Source organism: Branchiostoma lanceolatum, chromosome 15, assembly GCF_035083965.1.
Source record: "Branchiostoma lanceolatum isolate klBraLanc5 chromosome 15, klBraLanc5.hap2, whole genome shotgun sequence".
NCBI classification, from domain to species: Eukaryota; Metazoa; Chordata; class Leptocardii; order Amphioxiformes; family Branchiostomatidae; genus Branchiostoma; species Branchiostoma lanceolatum.
Window position 1 is genome coordinate 17,481,092 of NC_089736.1, and position 7,774 is coordinate 17,488,865.

Sequence of the window (7,774 nt, forward strand, 5' to 3'; positions counted from 1 at the left end):
TGGACCAAATGCATTTTGAATCTGTTAAGAAAAATGAAACTAGTATGCAAACTGACATGATAAAGCTGTGTGTAAGGCAACTTTGTGCTCTATTACAAAATACAAAATATGTCCTGACACACATGGCTGTTCCCTTTGTTGAATCTTCAGGCTTTGAAAAATAACCGTGTGTGATATAAAAAGTTACACTCCACAATCAGTGTAGGGGTTCAAGTCAAATTGGGCACAATGGTACAATCCAATGACATGATGTGTGTTAGAATCTGTCCTATCTGTATAACATGAGTGATGAATGTACAAAATAGATGTAGTGTTTTGTTGTGTTTGAAGCATTATCAATTGAATTTCTAGCCTGGGTACCAGACCCTTCGTGTAATGCGAGACGATTACCCCTTTTGGCCAGGGAAGGCCTAGGATCCGGAGGAGATGGAGTTGGCAGCCAATCTCTAATATCTATCCTGCCTGCCTACGTGCTCAGGCCAGAAACTGGCCCCTTGCTTTCCAGGAGGATCCTCCATGTAGTCCTGTCCCTTGCCCTAGCCTCTGCTTCCCGACTGTTTAAGCCCGTGTCCTTCACAATTTGGTCTTTCCATCTCTTCGGTGGTCTTCCCCGGGGTCTGGGGGTGGCGAACTCCTGGCTGTAGGCTTTGTACACTAGTGTTTGTGGGGGTCGTCTTATGACGTGACCAAACCACCTCAGCCTTCTCGTCTGTACAATTTCCACAATGGTCTTTTTTGACCCGAGTTTGGCTCTGATTTTAAGATTTGGTATGCGATCACGGAGCGTGATGCAGAGAATTGCCCGTAGGCATCTCATTTCGAAGGCTAATAGGAGAAGTTCATCTGTCTTTTTTTAGGTCCAAGTTTCACAAGCATATGTAGCTATGGGGAGTATAAGTGCCCGGAAGAGGCGCACTTGCAGGCATCTACTGATGTCCTTGCGGTTCCAAACTGTTTTTCTGAGTCGGCCAAATGCTGAGGCAGCAAGTGATAACCTTCTTTTGATGTCATTTGTGGTACCGGGAACAACACTACCAAGGAAAACAAATTCTGGGACTTTCTCTACTACTGTACCCCCTATGCAAATGTTTTCTTCTGTTTCACTGGAGATGACTTAACACTTTGCAGCATTCACTTTCAAACCCCACTTTTTGCATGCAGCTTCTAGCTCATGTGTTGAGAGCTGCAGTTTACTGAATATTGCCGCAATAAGTGTAGTGTCATCTGCATACCTTTCCTCTGTGGATAGGTTATCATGAAGCTGAAAGGTAGGATCAAGGCTTTTCAGCTCATCCATTACAAACTCCTGGAAAATATTGAAGAGAACTGGGGACATAAGGCAACCCTGTCTGACCCCCACTCTAACTTGGAACAAATTTGTGATTTGACGGTTAATTGTAATTGCACACTGCGTGTTCTTATACAACTCTTCAACTATGTAAACAGAGGTTTAGAGCGAAATTATCACTTTGAAATTTTTTGTCTGGGAAAACTCGGATTTGCATTGAAAACGACGTAGAACGGCCTAATAAGCTGTTCTAAGTCATTTGCAAACGATTCCGAGCGGTTTGGCGAAAAAAAAAAGCCAAGATGAAATTTTACCGGCAAAGGCCGTATTATGCTTCAAAACGTCGAAATAGGCCTTAAAACAGAGGTTTTGAGCGAAATTATCACTTTGAAATTCTTTGTTTTGGAAAAGTCGGATTTGCATTGAAAACGACGTAGAACGGCCTAATAAGCTGTTCTAAGTCATTTGCAAACAATTCCGAGCGGTTTGGCGAGAAAAAAAGCCAAGATGAAATTTTACCGGCAAAGGCCGTATTATGCTTCAAAACGTCGAAATAGGCTTATTAGGCCGTTCTACGTCGTTTTCAATGCAAATCCGAGTTTTCCCAGACAAAAAATTTCAAAGTGATAATTTGGCTCAAAACCTCTGTTTTAAGGCCTATTTCGACGTTTTGAAGCATAAAACGGCCTTTGCCGGTAAAATTTCATCTTGGCTTTTTTTCTCGCCAAACCGCTCGGAATCGCTTGCAAATGACTTAGAACAGCTTATTAGGCCGTTCTACGTCGTTTTCAATGCAAATCCGAGTTTTCCCAGACAAAAAATTTCAAAGTGATAATTTGGCTCAAAACCTCTGTTTTAAGGCCTATTTCGACGTTTTGAAGCATAAAACGGCCTTTGCCGGTAAAATTTCATCTTGGCTTTTTTTCTCGCCAAACCGCTCGGAATCGCTTGCAAATGACTTAGAACAGCTTATTAGGCCGTTCTACGTCGTTTTCAATGCAAATCCGAGTTTTCCCAGACAAAAAATTTCAAAGTGATAATTTGGCTCAAAACCTCTGTTTTAAGGCCTATTTCGACGTTTTGAAGCATAAAACGGCCTTTGCCGGTAAAATTTCATCTTGGCTTTTTTTCTCGCCAAACCGCTCGGAATCGCTTGCAAATGACTTAGAACAGCTTATTAGGCCGTTCTACGTCGTTTTCAATGCAAATCCGAGTTTTCCCAGACAAAAAATTTCAGTGATAATTTGGCTCAAAACCTCTGTTTAAGGCCTTAACCAATCGACGATTATGAACGCTCATTAAAACGGCCTTTGCCGGTAAAATTTCATCTTGCTTTATCACTCTACAACGTAATCGCCATCTCATAAGCCCATCGACAACAACACCTTGCAATACAATAGCACAACTCTTTCACAGTCAAAAAATGTCCTACAGTACGTTTTTCTCCAACATTGTCTAAATGCCTATTTTCCCGCAACAGATTTCATATAGAATTGCTCAACCTCCTTTTTCAGGAGGCATATTTCGACGTTTGAAGCATAAAACGCCTTTGCCGGTTTAAAATTCATCTTGGCTAAACGCTTTTCGCCGAAAATCCCGCTCGGAATCGCTTGCAAATGACTTAGAACAGCTTATTAGGCCGTTCTACGTCGTTTTCAATGCAAATCCGAGTTTTCCCAGACAAAAAATTTCAAAGTGATAATTTGGCTCAAAACCTCTGTTTTAAGGCCTATTTCGACGTTTTGAAGCATAAAACGGCCTTTGCCGGTAAAATTTCATCTTGGCCTTTTTTCTCGCCAAACCGCTCGGAATCGCTTGCAAATGACTTAGAACAGCTTATTAGGCCGTTCTACGTCGTTTTCAATGCAAATCCGAGTTTTCCCAGACAAAAAATTTCAAAGTGATAATTTCGCTCAAAACCTCTGTTTTAAGGCCTATTTCGACGTTTTGAAGCATAAAACGGCCTTTGCCGGTAAAATTTCATCTTGGCTTCTTTTTCGCCAAACCGCTCGGAATCGCTTGCAAATGACTTAGAACAGCTTATTAGGCCGTTCTACGTCGTTTTCAATGCAAATCCGAGTTTTCCCAGACAAAAAATTTCAAAGTGATAATTTGGCTCAAAACCTCTGTTTTAAGGCCTATTTCGACGTTTTGAAGCATAAAACGGCCTTTGCCGGTAAAATTTCATCTTGGCTTTTTTTCTCGCCAAACCGCTCGGAATCGCTTGCAAATGACTTAGAACAGCTTATTAGGCCGTTCTACGTCGTTTTCAATGCAAATCCGAGTTTTCCCAGACAAAAAATTTCAAAGTGATAATTTGGCTCAAAACCTCTGTTTTAAGGCCTATTTCGACGTTTTGAAGCATAAAACGGCCTTTGCCGGTAAAATTTCATCTTGGCTTTTTTTCTCGCCAAACCGCTCGGAATCGCTTGCAAATGACTTAGAACAGCTTATTAGGCCGTTCTACGTCGTTTTCAATGCAAATCCGAGTTTTCCCAGACAAAAAATTTCAAAGTGATAATTTGGCTCAAAACCTCTGTTTTAAGGCCTATTTCGACGTTTTGAAGCATAAAACGGCCTTTGCCGGTAAAATTTCATCTTGGCTTTTTTTCTCGCCAAACCGCTCGGAATCGCTTGCAAATGACTTAGAACAGCTTATTAGGCCGTTCTACGTCGTTTTCAATGCAAATCCGAGTTTTCCCAGACAAAAAATTTCAAAGTGATAATTTGGCTCAAAACCTCTGTTTTAAGGCCTATTTCGACGTTTTGAAGCATAAAACGGCCTTTGCCGGTAAAATTTCATCTTGGCTTTTTTTCTCGCCAAACCGCTCGGAATCGCTTGCAAATGACTTAGAACAGCTTATTAGGCCGTTCTACGTCGTTTTCAATGCAAATCCGAGTTTTCCCAGACAAAAAATTTCAAAGTGATAATTTGGCTCAAAACCTCTGTTTTAAGGCCTATTTCGACGTTTTGAAGCATAAAACGGCCTTTGCCGGTAAAATTTCATCTTGGCTTTTTTTCTCGCCAAACCGCTCGGAATCGCTTGCAAATGACTTAGAACAGCTTATTAGGCCGTTCTACGTCGTTTTCAATGCAAATCCGAGTTTTCCCAGACAAAAAATTTCAAAGTGATAATTTGGCTCAAAACCTCTGTTTTAAGGCCTATTTCGACGTTTTGAAGCATAAAACGGCCTTTGCCGGCAAAATTTCATCTTGGCTTTTTTTCTCGCCAAACCGCTCGGAATCGCTTGCAAATGACTTAGAACAGCTTATTAGGCCGTTCTACGTCGTTTTCAATGCAAATCCGAGTTTTCCCAGACAAAAAATTTCAAAGTGATAATTTGGCTCAAAACCTCTGTTTTAAGGCCTATTTCGACGTTTTGAAGCAAAAAACGGCCTTTGCCGGTAAAATTTCATCTTGGCTTTTTTTCTCGCCAAACCGCTCGGAATCGCTTGCAAATGACTTAGAACAGCTTATTAGGCCGTTCTACGTCGTTTTCAATGCAAATCCGAGTTTTCCCAGACAAAAAATTTCAAAGTGATAATTTCGCTCAAAACCTCTGTTTTAAGGCCTATTTCGACGTTTTGAAGCATAAAACGGCCTTTGCCGGTAAAATTTCATCTTGGCTTTTTTTTCGCCAAACCGCTCGGAATCGCTTGCAAATGACTTAGAACAGCTTATTAGGCCGTTCTACGTCGTTTTCAATGCAAATCCGAGTTTTCCCAGACAAAAAATTTCAAAGTGATAATTTGGCTCAAAACCTCTGTTTTAAGGCCTATTTCGACGTTTTGAAGCATAAAACGGCCTTTGCCGGTAAAATTTCATCTTGGCCTTTTTTCTCGCCAAACCGCTCGGAATCGCTTGCAAATGACTTAGAACAGCTTATTAGGCCGTTCTACGTCGTTTTCAATGCAAATCCGAGTTTTCCCAGACAAAAAATTTCAAAGTGATAATTTGGCTCAAAACCTCTGTTTTAAGGCCTATTTCGACGTTTTGAAGCATAAAACGGCCTTTGCCGGTAAAATTTCATCTTGGCTTTTTTTTCGCCAAACCGCTCGGAATCGCTTGCAAATGACTTAGAACAGCTTATTAGGCCGTTCTACGTCGTTTTCAATGCAAATCCGAGTTTTCCCAGACAAAAAATTTCAAAGTGATAATTTGGCTCAAAACCTCTGTTTTAAGGCCTATTTCGACGTTTTGAAGCATAAAACGGCCTTTGCCGGTAAAATTTCATCTTGGCTTTTTTTCTCGCCAAACCGCTCGGAATCGCTTGCAAATGACTTAGAACAGCTTATTAGGCCGTTCTACGTCGTTTTCAATGCAAATCCGAGTTTTCCCAGACAAAAAATTTCAAAGTGATAATTTGGCTCAAAACCTCTGTTTTAAGGCCTATTTCGACGTTTTGAAGCATAAAACGGCCTTTGCCGGTAAAATTTCATCTTGGCTTTTTTTCTCGCCAAACCGCTCGGAATCGCTTGCAAATGACTTAGAACAGCTTATTAGGCCGTTCTACGTCGTTTTCAATGCAAATCCGAGTTTTCCCAGACAAAAAATTTCAAAGTGATAATTTGGCTCAAAACCTCTGTTTTAAGGCCTATTTCGACGTTTTGAAGCATAAAACGGCCTTTGCCGGTAAAATTTCATCTTGGCTTTTTTTCTCGCCAAACCGCTCGGAATCGCTTGCAAATGACTTAGAACAGCTTATTAGGCCGTTCTACGTCGTTTTCAATGCAAATCCGAGTTTTCCCAGACAAAAAATTTCAAAGTGATAATTTGGCTCAAAACCTCTGTTTTAAGGCCTATTTCGACGTTTTGAAGCATAAAACGGCCTTTGCCGGTAAAATTTCATCTTGGCTTTTTTTCTCGCCAAACCGCTCGGAATCGCTTGCAAATGACTTAGAACAGCTTATTAGGCCGTTCTACGTCGTTTTCAATGCAAATCCGAGTTTTCCCAGACAAAAAATTTCAAAGTGATAATTTGGCTCAAAACCTCTGTTTTAAGGCCTATTTCGACGTTTTGAAGCATAAAACGGCCTTTGCCGGTAAAATTTCATCTTGGCTTTTTTTCTCGCCAAACCGCTCGGAATCGCTTGCAAATGACTTAGAACAGCTTATTAGGCCGTTCTACGTCGTTTTCAATGCAAATCCGAGTTTTCCCAGACAAAAAATTTCAAAGTGATAATTTGGCTCAAAACCTCTGTTTTAAGGCCTATTTCGACGTTTTGAAGCATAAAACGGCCTTTGCCGGTAAAATTTCATCTTGGCTTTTTTTCTCGCCAAACCGCTCGGAATCGCTTGCAAATGACTTAGAACAGCTTATTAGGCCGTTCTACGTCGTTTTCAATGCAAAATCCGAGTTTTCCCAGACAAAAAATTTCAAAGTGATAATTTGGCTCAAAACCTCTGTTTTAAGGCCTATTTCGACGTTTTTGAAGCATAAAACGGCCTTTGCCGGTAAAATTTCATCTTGGCTTTTTTCTCGCCCAAACCGCTCGGAATCGCTTGCAAATGACTTAGAACAGCTTATTAGGCCGTTCTACGTCGTTTTCAATGCAAATCCGAGTTTTCCCAGACAAAAATTTCCAAAGTGATAATTTGGCTCAAAACCTCTGTTTTAAGGCCTATTTCGACGTTTTGAAGCATAAAACGGCTTTGCCGGTAAAATTTCATCTTGGCTTTTTTTCTCGCCAAACCGCTCGGAATCGCTTGCAAATGACTTAGAACAGCTTATTAGGCCGTTCTACGTCGTTTTCATGCAAATCCGAGTTTTCCCAGACAAAAAATTTCAAAGTGATAATTTGGCTCAAAACCTCTGTTTTAAGGCCTATTTCGACGTTTTGAAGCATAAAACGGCCTTTGCCGGTAAAATTTCATCTTGGCTTTTTTTCTCGCCAAACCGCTCGGAATCGCTTGCAAATGACTTAGAACAGCTTATTAGGCCGTTCTACGTCGTTTTCAATGCAAATCCGAGTTTTCCCAGACAAAAAATTTCAAAGTGATAATTTGGCTCAAAACCTCTGTTTTAAGGCCTATTTCGACGTTTTGAAGCATAAAACGGGCCTTTGCCGGTAAAATTTCATCTTGGCTTTTTTTCTCGCCAAACCGCTCGAGAATCGCTTGCAAATGACTTAGAACAGCTTATTAGGCCGTTCTACGTCGTTTTCAATGCAAATCCGAGTTTTCCCAGACAAAAAAATTTCAAAGTGATAATTTGGCTCAAAACCTCTGTTAACATCCTATGTAGAGTTTTGAAGCGATAAAACGGCCTTTGCCCGGTTAAAATGTCATCTTGGCTTTTTCTCCCAACCTCGATCGCTTGCAAATGACATAAACGCTCGGAATCGCTTGCAAATGACTTAGAACAGCTTATTAGGCCGTTCTACGTCGTTTCTCAAATGCCAAAAAAAATCCGCGTTTTCCCAGGACAAAAAAATCAAAGTGATAATTTGGCTTCAAAACACTCTGTTAACATCACTATGTATAG